General features: G+C 39.3%; 1 protein-coding gene across 21 annotated transcripts in view; it reads right to left on the bottom strand.

Moving 5' to 3' along the window:
* Window positions 1-14,761, bottom strand: part of IFT88 (intraflagellar transport 88) — a 133,679-nt gene that overhangs the window by 1,903 nt on the left and 117,015 nt on the right. The window lies entirely within an intron of this gene.

The following is a 14,761-nucleotide window of genomic DNA, read 5'->3' as shown; positions in this document are numbered from 1 at the left end:
TTTTTTTTCCTGAATAATGTATATCCTACCTGTCTCCAAGGAAAGTTTAAAATAAGCCATCAAATATATACACAATAATTATACAGCAATCTTTTAAAAGATGAATAAGTACATGAGAAGAAAAGTTTGGGTGAGAAAGGAAAATGAAGTTGGGAGGGAGTGGTCCAAACAGGTCTTCTTGGCTTAGGGTTTGCAGTCAATGAAGGGCAAGGGCAGGAACAGTTCTATGACTCATGGGTGCATAAGATGTGAAAACCAATTTCTCCACAAAAATGTAGGTGTTCCCATTAGAGAGAGAAGACAGAAATGCCTCACAGAGCTGCTCACTGAGGAATACTGTGGAATGTCAGAAACACACCCTCATTAGTAACTACAACATTATTTAATTTTTCATATAGATGTAAATTACCAAAATAATCTGATAGCTCCCTCAGGCACCCTAAACCCTTCTGAAATCCAAATGTACAATTCCTAGCCTAAAAGATTCAAATTTTGTGGAAAAAGCAAACCTTTAAAAAATAAAACTTGGCAAACTTGGCTGGGCAGAGCAGCATGCACCTATTGTCCCAGTTGCTTGTGGGGATGAGGTGGGAGGATTACTAGAGCCCAGGAGTTCAATGCTGCAATGAGCTGCCACAGCACCACTGCACTCAGCCTGGGTGACACAGTCAGACCCTGTCTCTAAAATAAATAAATAAAAATAAACAAATAATAAATACAATAAAACCTGACTTCATTTGAAAAATTTCAGTTGTCCAATTGAAAAACTATAAATGCAATTTTTAAAAGTTTCATTATAAGGACTAGTGTGGGTAATATTGTGAATACTGTGGTTTCATTCTTTTCAACTAACTTTCATGGAGTAATAATGCCATACATGGGCAGGTACAAATAAATCAATAAGCATTTGTAAGCCTTGGTAGGTTTTATGCTTAAATAAAATAAAACTATTTTGGAAATTATGATATGCATGTTACTACAGTAATATTACTATCTCCTGGAGGGAAGTTATATAATGAGTATGTTCAGAAAATAAGAATTTGAAGATCAATTTATCTAAATTATTAACCAATTAAAATGTCCAAATTTTATTTATGAGAAAAATCTTAGAATCATAAAATTCACTGTTAAAGGGAATCTAGAAGCTTATATATACCAGAAAAAAATGCTTGTATAAAACAGACAGGCAAGATGGCCAAATAGGAACAGCTCCAGTGTGCAGCTCCCAGCAATATCAACACAGAAGGCAAGTGATTTCCACATTTCCAACTGAGGTACGTGGTTCATCTCATTGGGGCTGGTTGAACACTGGGAGCAGCCCAAGGAGGGCGAGCCGAAGCAGGGTGGGGCATCACCTCACGTGGGAAGCGCAAGGGGCCGGGGAACTCCCTCTCCTAGCCAAGGGAAGCCATTAGGGACTATTTCCTGAACTCCCACCCAGATAATGTGCTTTTCCCATGGTTTTCAAAACCGCAGACCAGGAGATTGTCTCTGGTACCTACATAACCACAGGAGCCCTGGGTTTCCAGCACAAAACTGGGTGGCCATTTGGGCAGAAACTGAGCTAGCTGCAGTTTTTTTTTTTTCTTTTCATACCTCAGTGGTGCCTGCAATGCCAGTGAGACAGAGCCATTCACTCCCCTGGAAAGGGGGCTAAAGCCAGGGAGCCAAGTGGTCTTGCTCAGCAGGTCCCACCCCCACAGAGACCAGCAAGCTAAGATCCACTGGCTTGAAATTCTTGCAGCCAGCACAGTGATCTGAGCTCAACCTGGGTTATTTGAGCTTGGTGGGAGGAGGGGTGTCCACCATTGCTGAGGCTCGAGTAGGTGGTTTCAACCCCACAGTGTAAGCAAAGCTGCTGGGAAATCCGAACTGGGTAGAGCCTGACACAGCTCAGCAGCTGCAGGCAGTGTCTCACTAGATGTCCTTGCTGGGCAGAGCATCTTTGAAAAAAGGCAGCAGCCCATCACAGACTTATAAAGCCCCCACCTTCCTGGGACAGAACACCTGTGAAAAGGGGATGGTAGTGGGTACAGCTTCAGGAGACCTAAACATCCCTGACTGGCAGCTCTGAAGAGAGCAGTGGATTTCCCAACAGTGTTCGAACTCTGCCAAGGGACAGACCACCTCCTCAAGTGACTCCCTGACCCCTGTGTATCCTGACTGGGAACACCTCCCAGTAGGGGCCAACAGACACCTCATACAGTAGAGATCTGGTTGGCATGTGGCAGCTAACCCTCTGGGACGAAGCTACCAGAAGAAGGAACAGGCAGCAATCTTTGCTGTTCTGCAGTCTCTGCTGGTGATTCACATGCAATTAGGGCCTCCAGCAAACTCCAGCAGACCTGCAGCAAAGAAGCCTGACTGTTAGAAGGAAAACTAACAAAACAGAAAGAAACAGTTTCAATATCAACAAAAAGGTGTCCACTCAGAGACCCTAAAGGTCACCAACCTCAAAGACCAAAGAAAGATAAATCCATGAACCTGGGAAGAAACCAGCACAAAAAGGCTGAAAACTCCAAAAAACAGAATGCCTCTTCTTTAAGAGATCACAGCTCCTTCAGCAAGGGAGCAAAACTGGATGAAGAATGAGTTTGACGAATTGATAGAAGCAGGCTTCAGAAGGTGGGTAATAACAAACTTCTCCAAGCTAAAGGAGCATGTTCTAACCCAATGCAAAGAAACTAAGAACCTTGAAAAAATGTTAGACGAAATGCTAACTAGAAGGACCAGTTTAGAGAAGAACATAAACAACCTTATGGAGCTTAAAAACAGCACGAGAACTTCATGAAGCATACACAAGTTTCAATAGCTGAATTGATCAAACGGAAGAAAGGATATCAGAGACTGAAGATCAATTCAATGAAATAAAGCGAGAAGACAAGATTAGAGAAAAAAGAGTGAAAAGAAATGAACAAAGCCCCCAAAAAATATGGGATTACATGAAAAGACCAAATCTACCTTTGATTGGTATACCTGAAAGTGACGGGGAGAATGAAACCAAGTTGGAAAACACTCTTCAGTATATTATCCAGGAGAAGTTCCCCAACCTAGGAAGGTAGCCCAACATTCAAATTCAGGAAATACAGAGAACACCATTAAGATATTCCTTGAGAATAGCAACCCCAAGAAACATAATTGTCAGATTCGCCAGGGTTGAAATGAATGAAAAAATGCTAAGGGCAGCCAGAAGAAAGGTTGGGTTACCTACAAAGGGAAGCCCAGCAGACTAACAGCAGATCTCTCAGCAGAAACCTTAAAGCCAGAAGAGTGTGGGGGCCAATATTCAACGTTCTTAAAGAAAAGAATTTTCAACCCAGAATTTCATATCCAGCCAAACTAAGCTTCATAAGTGAGGGAGAAATAAAATCCTTTATGGACAAGCAACTGCTGAGAGATTTTGTCACCACCAGGCCTGCCCTATAAAAGCTCCTGAAGGGAGCACTAAACATAGAAAGGAACAACCAGTACCATCCACTGCAAAAACACACCAAATTGTAAAGACCATCGACCCTAGAAAGAAACTGCAGCAACTAATGGGCAAAATAACCAGCTAGAATCATAATGGCAGGATCAAATTGACACATAACAATATTAACCTTAAATGTAAATGGGCTAAATGCCTCCATAAGACACAGATAGGCAAATTGGATAAAGAGTCAAGACCCATTGGTGTGCTGTATTCAGGTGACCCATCTCATGTGCAGACACACATAGGCTCAGAATAAAGGGATGAAGATTTACCAAGCAAATGGAAAGAAAAAAAAAAAAAAGCAGAGGTTGCAATCCTAGTTTCTGATAAGACAGACTTTCAACCATCGAAGATCAAAAGAGACAAAGAAGGGCATTACATAATGGTAAAGGGATCAAATACAATAAGAAGAGCTAATTATCTTAAATATATATGCATCCAGTGCAGGAGCACCCAGATTCATAAAGCAAGTTCTTAGAGACCTACAAAGAGACTTAGACTCCAATGCAATAATAGTAGGAGACCTTAACACCCCACTGTCAATATTAGATAGAGCAACGAAACAGAAATTAACAAGGATATCCAGGACTTGAACTTAGCTCTGGGCCAAGAGGACCTAATAGACATTTACAGAACCCTCCACCCCAAATCAACAGAATATACATTCTTTTCAGCACCACATCACACTTATTCTAAAATTGACCACATAATTGGAAGTAAAATACTCCTCAGCAAATGCAAAAGAATGGAAATTGTAACAGTCTCTCAGACCACACTGCAATCAAATTAGAACTCAGGATTAAGAAACTATCTCAAAAACCACACAACTACATGGAACTGAACAATCTGCTCCTCAACAACTATTGGATAAATAACAAAATGAAGACAGAAATGAAGATGTTCTTTGAAACCAATGAGAATAAAGACACAATGTACCAGAATCTCTGGGACACATTTAAAGCAGTGTGTAGAGGGAAATTTATAGCACTAAATGCCCATATAAGAAAGCAGGAATGATGTAAAATCGATACCCTAACATCACAAAATTAAATAAACTAAAGAAGCAAGAACAAAAAATTCAAAAACAGAAGACAAGAATTAACTACGATCAGAGCAGGACTGTAGGAGATAGAGATACAAAAACCATTAAAAAAATTAATGAATCCAGAAGCTGATTTTTTTTGAAAAGATCAACAAAATAGACTGCTAGCCAGACTAATGAAGAAAAGAGAGAAGAATCAAATAGTTGCAATAAAAAATGATAAAGGCGATATCACCACCGATCCCACAGAAACACAAACTGCCATCAGAGAATACTATAAACACCTCTACGCAAATAAAACAGAAAATCTAGAAGAAATAGATAAACTGCTGGACACTTATACCCTCCCAAGACTAAACCAGGAAGAAGTCGAACCCCTGAGTAGACCAATAATAATGTCTGAAATAGAAGCAGCAGTTAATAGCCTACCAACCAAAAAAAGTCCAGGACAAGAGGGTTTCACAGCCGAACTCTACCAGAGTTACAAAGAGGAGCTGGTACCATTCCTTCTGAAACTACTCCAAACAAAAGAAAAAGAGAGAATCCTCCTAACTCATTACATGAGGCCAATATCATCCTGCCACCAAAACATGGCAGAGACACAACTAAAAAAAATAAATAAATAAATTTCAGGCAAATATCCCTGATGAACATCCATGTAAAAATCCTCAATAAAATACTGGCAAACTGAATCCAACAGCACATCAAGTAGCTTATCCATCACGATCAAGTTAGCCTCATCCCTGGGATGCAAGGCTGGTTCAACATATGTAAATCAATAAATGTAATTCATCACATAAACAGAACAAAAGACAAAAACCAGAGGATTATCTCAATAGATGCAGAGATAGCCTTTGACAAAATTCAACATCCCTCATCCCTTCATGCTAAAAACTCTCAATAAAGTAGGTATTGATGGAACGTATCTGAAAATAATACGAGCTATTTATGACAAACCTACAGCTACTATCACACTGAATGGGCAAAAACTGGAAGCATTCCCTTTGAAAACTGGCACAAGACAAGGATGTCCTCTCTCACCACTCCTATTCAACATAGTTTTAGAAGTTCTGGCCAGGGCAATCGGGCAAGAGGAAAAAAATAAAGAATATTCAAATAGGTAAAGAGTAAGTGAAATTGACTCTATTTGCAGACCACGATTGTATATCGAGAAGACCCCATTGTCTCAACCCCAAATCTCCTTAAGCTGATAAGCAACTTCAGCAAAGTCTCAGTATACAAAATCGATGTGCAAAGATCACAAGCATTCCTATACACCAGTAACAGACAAACAGAAAGCCACATTATGAGTGAACTCCCATTCACAATTGCTACAAAGAGAATTAAATACCTAGGAATACAACTTACAAGGGGCATGAAGGACCTCTTTAAGGAGAACTACAAACTACTGATCAAGGAGGTAAGAGAGGACACAAACGGAAGAAAAAACATTCCATGCTCATGGTTAAGAAGAATCAGTATCATGAAAATGGCCATACTTCCCAAAGTAATCTATAGATTCAATGCTATCCCCATCAAGCTACCATTGACTTTCTTCACAGAATTGGAAAAAACAATGTTAAATTTCATATAGAACCAAAAAAGAGCCCATATAGCCAAGACAATTCTAAGCCAAAAAAAAAAAAAGCTGGAGGCATCACGATACCTGACTTCAAACTATACTACAAGGCTATAGTAACCAAAACAGCATGGTATTAGTACCAAAACAGAGATATAGATCGATGGAACAGAACAGAGGCCTCAGAAATAACATCACACATCTATAACCATCTGATCTTTGACAAACCTGACAAAAACAAGCAATGGGGAAAGGATTCCCTATTTAATAAATGATGTTAGGAAAACTGGCTACCCATATGCAGAAAGCTGAAACTGGATCCCTTCCTTACAACGGTGTAAAATTATACAAAAATTAACTCAAGATGGATTAAAGATTTAAACATAAGACCTAAAACCACCCAAACCCTCGAAGAAAACCTAGGCAATACCATTCAGGACATAGACATGGGCAAAGACTTCATGACTAAAACACCAAAAGCAATGGCAACAAAAGCCAAAATAGACAAATGGAATCTAATTAAACTAAAGAGCTCTGCACAGCAAAATAAATTATCATCAGAGTGAACAGGCAACCTACAGAATGAGAGAAGACTTTTGTAGTCTACCAATTTGACAAAGGGCTAATATCCAGAATCTATAAAGAACTTAAACAAATTTACAGGAAACAAACAAACAACTCTATCAAAAAGAGGAGGAAGGATAGGAATAGACACTTCTCAAAAGGAGACATTTATGCAGCCAACAAACATGAAAAAAAGCTCATCGCTGGTCATTAGAGAAATGCAAATCAAAACCACATTGAGATACCATCTCATTAGAATGACGATCATTAAAAAGTCAAGAGACAACAGATGCTGGAGAGGATGTGGAGAAATAGGAATGTTTTTACACTGTTGGTGGGAGTGTAAATTAGTTCAACCATTGTGGAAGACAGTGTGGTGATTCCTCAAGGATCTAGAACTAGAAATACCATTTGACCCAGCAATCCCATTACTGGATATATACCCAAAGACTTATAAATCATTCTATTATAAAGACACATGCACACGTATATTTATTGCAGCACTGTTCACAATAGCAAAGACTTGGAACCAATCCAAATGCCCATCAATGATAGAATGGATAAAGAAAATGTGGCACATATACACCATGGAATACTGTGCAGCTATAAAAATGGATGAGTTCATGTCCTTTGCAGGGACATGGATGAAGCTGGAAACCATCATTCCCAGCAAACTAACACAAGAACAGAGAACCAACCACTGCATGTTCTCACTCATAAGTGGGAATTGAACAATGAGAACACAATGAGACAGGGATGGGAACATCACACACCAGGGACTGTCGGGGGGTGGGGACTAGGAGAAATACCAAATGTAGATGACGGGGTGATGAATACAGCCAACCACCATGGCATGTGTATAACTATGTAACAAACCTGCATGTTCTGCACATGTATCCCAGAACTTAAGGTACAAAACAAAAAACTAAGTACAGAAAGAGAAAATTCCCTAAATAAACAATACAAATGGTCAATAAGTATATTTAAAATATTTAGTCTTACATAACTTTAGAAAAAAGTGAAAAAAGAGCAAGTCAGAACTCCGTAAACTAAAAAAAAAAACAAAAACCTTTATTAGAAAGCTCAAAAAGAAGCAAAGTTAAATATATTGTTTACATAGATGGTGAAATTATACACAAAAAAGAAATGGAAAAATATAAAACTAGAAGTATACAAAAGATAAAACTCACAGGTTTATCTGTTCTGGGAGGAAGGAGATGAAAGGAGGAAGAGCACACAGGTGGGTGATACAGTAATGGTGGATATTCTAGATCTGCTTTATGATAGTTTCATCAACTTTTATTTTATTAACATGCTTCATAACTTAAAAGTGCTACGGCCGGGCGCGGTGGCTCAAGCCTGTAATCCCAGCACTTTGGGAGGCCGAGGCAGGTTGATCACGAGGTCAAGAGATCGAGACCATCCTGGTCACTTTGGTGAAACCCCATCTGTACTAAAAATGCAAAAAAATTAGCTGGGCATGGTGGCGTGTGCTTGTAATCCCAGCTACTCAGGAGGCTGAGGCAGGAGAATTGCCTGAACCCAGGAGGCGGCGGTTACAGTGAGCCGAGATTGCGCCATTGCACTCCAGCCTGGGTAACAAGAGTGAAACTCCATCTCAAAAAAAAGTGCTACATGTATTCTTTTGTATGTATCAAATATTCTTTAACAAAATTTAAAGATTCAAATAATTCTAATGTAAGACTTAGTTTTGCCTATTAAAATGGCACAATATCAGGTTAGCAAGTGAAACAAATGAACATGCTTTCTGAGAATAAAAGATTTAATATTTTGCAGTTAGCAAGATGGCAGAATAGGGAAGTCCTTGATTTTGTTCCCCAACAGAGATACTTATTTAAAAATACATGGTCCCAAAGCCTTTATGATAACTCCAGAAGCCAGTTAGAAATTCAGAGTATCTCATGCAAGCTTGAAGCCACGAACAGTTGCATTAAAACACAGCTCATGCTAGGAAGAAAAAGCCCAAGTCAGCTTCTCTCTTGGGAAGGAAAGAGAAGAGTGGAGTATGTGTTAAACATTCTGGCTTTAGGGGGAGCTGCTGGAAGGACTGGTTTCTGTGTCACCTGACTCTGAACCCTGATGGGGCACTGCATATTTTGGGTGTCTGGGGGCTGCTAAGAACAAAAGAGAGCTCAGTCTCTTGTTGTAATGCTAGACAACTACTCCTACCACAGACAGAAGCTAGGACAGCTCTCTGTGATCAGGAGAATGTCAAGCTCATGGCTTCCCCCTTGGAAGGTAAAGAAAAGAGTGATGGCCTGGTGCTGTGGCTCACGCCTGTAATCCCAGCACTTTGGGAGGCCAACGCGGGCGGATTACGAGGTCAGGAGATTGAAACCATCCTGGCCAACATGGTAAAACCCCGTATCTACTAAAACTACAAAAAATTAGCTGGGTGTGGTGTTGCGCACCTGTAGTGCCAGCTACTCTGGAGGCTGAGGCAGAAGACTTACTTGAACCCAAAAGGCGGGGGTTGCAGTGAGCCAAGATTGTTCCACTGTACTTCAGTTTGGCGACAGAGTGAAACTCCGTCTCAAAAAAAAAAAAAACAAAAACAGAAAAGGAAAAGAGTGAAACATACATTCAACATTCTGGCTTTTTGGGGAGGGAGGCTGCTTGAACAACTGCTTTCTATCTCATCTGACTCAGAGTGCAGATGGGGAACTGGCTATATGTCGGATGGCTGGGGCCAGAGCTCTCTAGCTTGTTGCAGCACCAGGGATCCTACAGTACTATAGACAGACACCAGGGGGAGCAAGGGACTACAAGCTCCTAATAGAAAAACCAGCAAACCTCTCTAATTGGGAAATTAGACATACAAGGTTAGAGAGAAGTTGCTTCCCCATAAAAGCTTTAAGAGATGCCCATAATCTCTAGCCAGGCTGACTGGTAAAGGTCATTTCTTATACAAAGTCAGTCTGTAAATACTTGGAAAGGTGGCTTTTAAAAATTTTTCTAATGCACAAATCTCAACAAATTATAATAAAGCACATGAAGAAACAGGGAAACAGCCCAATCAAAGGAACAACAAGAAGAAATCTCTGGAAACCAATCCTAAAGAAATGGACATCTACAAATTACCTGACAGATAATTCAAAAAAATCATATTCAAGAAGCTCAATGTGGTATAAGAGAATACAGAGACAACAAAACAAAATCAGAAAAATGACAAATGAACAAAATGAGACTATCAACAAGAGCTAGAAAGTAAAAAAGAGCCAGATAAATACTGGAGCTGAAGAATACAATAAATGAATTTTAAAAATTCACTGGAGAGTAGCATTAGCAGACTTGATCAAGCAGAAGGAAATCCATGAACTCAAAGATAGATCATTTGAAATTATTGAGTCAGCAGGACAAACAGAAAAAGCAATCAAGAAAAGACCAGCAGATTTCTTGAAAGATACAATACAGCAAGGAGGTAGTGGGAGGATATATTCAAAGTGCTAAAGAAAAATACTGCCAACCAAAAATACTCTATCTGGCAAAACTTTTCTTCAAAAATGAAAGGAAGTTAAGAACTTCTTGAAAAATAGAAGCAGAGGGAGTTTACCACCACTAGACTGACCTAACAAAAATTGGTAAGTAGAGTCTTTCAAGTTGAAATAAAAGCATATGAAAATATAATGCTCTCTGGTAAAGTTAATTATGGAGACAGATAATGAATTCTGTAGAATGATCCAAGATGGCTGATTGCTAACATCTTGGGATTGCAGCTCCCAGTGAAAGCACAGAGAACGAGAGGACGCCACACTTTCAGACAAATTTTTGTTGCTCACGGACCAGAAGATTCCCAGTGGAGGAGTCCCACGGGTCGCCAGAGCAACTCTTGTGGCCGGTGCAGCGGTTTTGCCAGCACCTTGGTGTGGCAGCTCTTGGTGTGGCAGCTCTTGGTGCAGCGTAAACGGGACTGGTTCCCCTTCTGACTGACATTTGGAGCTCCGGGAAGGCAGAGTCGCCTATTACAAACTCAAGAAGGAAGCCAGACTGGAGATTCTCGGGCAGAAAAGCACCATCAGTCTTAACGCCGCTGTTTTGGCCGGCGCAGTGGGTTGCTCAAATTTCAGCCCTGGGAATTAACAACTCAGACATCCACTCAGAGACCTAATTTGAAAGTTGGTAATTATAAAGACGACAGATGGATAAATTTACAATAATGGGAAGAAACCAGCGTAAAAAGGCTGAGAATACTCAAAATCAAAATTCCTCTCCCTCTATGGAGGATCACAGTTCCTCATCAACAAGGGAACAAGGCTTGATGGAGAACGAGTGCATTCCATTAACAGAATCAGGCTTCAGAAGGTGGATAATAAGAAACTTCTGCGAGTTAAAAGAACATGTTGTAGCCCAATGTAAAGAAACTAAGAATTTTGAAAAAAGGTTTGACGAAATCCTAATGAGAACAGACAATTTAGAGAGGAATATAAGTGAATTAATGGAACTGAAGAATACAATATGGGAATGCCAAGAAGTATGCACAGGTTTAAACGCTCGAATTGTTCAAGCAGAAGAAAGGATATCAGAGGTCGAAGACCAACTTAATGAAATAAAATGAGAAGACAAGAATAGAGAAAAAAGGATAAAAAGGAATGAGCAAAGTCTCCAAGAAATGTGGGACTATGTGAAAAGACCTAATTTACGTTTGATAGGTGTACCTGAATACGATGGAGAGAATGAATCCAAGCTGGAAAATATTCTTCAGGATATTATTCAGGAAAACTTTCCCAACCTAGCAAAGCAGGACAATATTCAACCCCAGGCAATACAGAGAACACCACAAAGACATTCCTCAAGAAGAGCAACCCCAAGGCACATAATCGTTAGATTCACCAGAGTTGAAACGAAGGAGAAAATACTAAGGGCAGCCAGAGAGAAAGGTCAGGTTACCCACAAAGGGAAGCCTATCAGACTTACAGCAGATCTCTCAGCAGAAACCCTACAAGCCAGAAGAGAGTGGGGGCCGATATTCAACATCCTTAAAGAACACAACTTTCAGCCCAGAATTTCATATCCAGCCAAACTAAGCTTCACAACTGAAGGAAAAATAAAATCTTTTATGAACAAGCAAGTACTCAGAGATTTTATTACCACCAGGCCTGCTTTACAAGAGCTTCTGAAAGAAGCATTACACATAGAAAGAAACAACCAATATTAGCCTTTCTAAAAATATACCAAAAAGTAAAGAGCATCAACATAAAGAAAAATTTACATCAACGAATGGATAAAACAGCCAGTTAACATCAAATGGCAGTAATCCTAAATTTAAATCGACTAAATCCCCCAATCAAAAGATACAGCCAAAACCCAACGGTATGCTACATCCAGACCCATTTCACATGCAAGGATACACAAAGACTCAAAACAAAGGGATGGAGAAAGATTTACCAACCAAATGGAGAGCAAAAATAAATAAATAAATAAAAAGCAGTAGTTGCAATTCTCACATCTGATAACATAGATTTTAAAGCAACAAAGATATAGTGGTAAAAGGACCAATGCAACAATAAGATCTAACGATCCTAACACCCAGATACATAAGACCCATAAAGAGATTTAGACTCAACGAGACAGAAAATTAATAAGGATATCCAGGACTTGACCTCAGATCCGGAACAAGTAAAGTTAATAAATATTTATAGAGCTCTACACTTTAAATATACAAAATATACATTCTTGTCAATACCACATCACACCTACTCATAGGTTTAAATGAAATATTGATTGGCCATTATTAATACCCATTTTTAGAATAAAGCAACATTTCCGTCCTCTCTCCCTCTTTTTCTTCCTCTTTCTTCCTCTCCTTCACTCCTTTGTGTGACCATCACCACTATCTAACTTCAGATCATTTTCATCACCCCAATAGAAACCCCATAGCCAAGCATTCCCCATTTCCCCCTCCCCTTACCCCTGGCAACCTAATCAAAAAACAAAAAATAATAAAATAAAATAATTTTATAATATTGTTATGGTGATGTGTAAATTACTTTTAATTAATGTACAGAACTTAAAGGACAAAAATATAAAGATAACCATAACTATAAAATTATGTTGCAGTCACAAAACATACAAAGGGCTGGGTGCAGAGGTTTGCACCTGTAATTTGGGAGCATTTTGGGAGGCCAAGGTAGGCGGATTGCTTCAGTCCAGTATTTCAAGACCAGCATGGCAAAACCCCATCTCTACTAAAAATATAAAAATTAGCCAGCATGATGGGGCATGTCTGCAATCCCAGATTCTTGGGAGGCTGAGGCACATGAATTGCTTGAACCCAGGAGACAGAGGTTAGAGGCTGCAGTGAGGCAAGATCACACCACTGCACTCTAGCCTGGGGGACAGAGCAAGTCTCTGTGAGAAGAAACACACACACACACACACACACACCATAAAAAGATGTACGGAGATGCCAGGTGCAGTGGCTCATGCCTGTAATCTCAGAACTTTGGGAGGCCAAGGCAGGTGGATCACCAGGTCAAGAGATCAAGACCATCCTGGCCAACATGGTGAAACCTCATCTCTACTAAAAATATAAAAATTAGCTGGGCATGGTGGTGTGCGCCTATAGTCTCAGTTACTCAGGAGGCTGAGGCAGGAGAATTGCTTGAATCCAGGAAGTGGAGGTTGCAGTGGGCTGAGATTGAGCCATTGCACTCCAGCCTGGTAACAGAGTGAGACTCTGTCTCAAAAAAAAAAAAAAAAAAAAAAAAAAAATGTGAGGAGAGACGAAAAGGAATAGATATTTGATATGCAATTGAAGTTATCAGTTAAAAATAAATTGTAACTTTAAGATGTTTTATGTACTCTCCATAGTAACTACAAAGAAAATAACTATAGAAGGTGCAGAAGAGAAAATGAGGAAAGAATCAAACCATATCACTACAGAAAAATCAATGAAACACAAAAGAAGACAGCTAAAGGGATAAAATACTGTAAGCCATTTAGAAAAGAATTAAAAATGGTAACTCTTTCTCCATCGGCAATTACTTTAAATATACATTGATTGAACTCCCTAAAGACGTGCAGTGGCTGAATGAATTAAAAAAAATGAAACCTAATGTTGTCTACAGGAGATTTTATTTTAGATATAAGGACATACCTAGAAAAAAGACACCATGTAAATGGTAACCAAAAGACAGCAGGAGTGGTCATACTTATTTCAAACAAAATAGACTTTACTCTCACAATTTCTATTCAACAGAGTACTGGAAGTCCTAGCCAAAGCAATCAGGCAAGAAAAAGAAATAAAGGCAGCAAAACAGGAAAAAAAAAGTAAAATTATATCTGTTCACAAATAACATGCTCTCATATGCAGAAAACCCTAAATATTCCATTTAAAAATGGTTAGAATAAACCAATTCAGCAAAGCTGCAGGATACAAAATCAACACACAAAAATCAGTTGCATTTCCATATACAAACAATGAACAATCCAAAAAGGAAAGTAAGGAAAAAAAAATCTCATTTATAATAGCATCAAAAAAGAATAAAATATTTAGGAATAAATGTAACCAAGGTGGTGAAAGACAGACATTGAAAGCTACAAAATATTGCTGAAAGAAATTAAAGACAGCATAAATAAATGGAAAGGCATTCTGTGTCATGGATTGGAAGACATAATATTGGTAAAATACCTATAATACCCAAATTCATCTACAGATTTAATACAACCCTCATCAAAATCCCAGTGCTATTTTTTTATAGAAATAGAAAAAGCCACCCTAAAATTCATATGGAATCTCAAAGGATCTCCAAATAGCCAAAAGCACTCTTGACACCTTTTTTTTTTTTTTTTTTTTTTGAGAGAGAGAGTATCACTCTGTCACCCAGGCTGGAGTGCAGTGGTGCCATCTTGGCTCACTGCAACCTCCACGCCCCAAGTTCAAGTTGATTCTCCTGCCTCAGCCTCCCAAGTAGCTGAGATTACTGGTGCATGCCACCACACCTGGCTGATTTTTGTATTTTTAGTGGAGATGGGGTTTCCCCATGTTGGCCAGGCTGGTCTCAAATTCCTGACCTCAGGTGATCTACCCACCTCAGCCTCCCAAGGTGCTGGGATTACAGGCATGAGCCACTGTGCCTGGCCA

Source organism: Callithrix jacchus, chromosome 5 (assembly GCF_049354715.1).
Source record: "Callithrix jacchus isolate 240 chromosome 5, calJac240_pri, whole genome shotgun sequence".
Lineage (NCBI taxonomy): Eukaryota > Metazoa > Chordata > Mammalia > Primates > Cebidae > Callithrix > Callithrix jacchus.
Note: the sequence above shows the minus strand (reverse complement) of the source record. Positions and strands in the feature narration are given on the sequence as shown.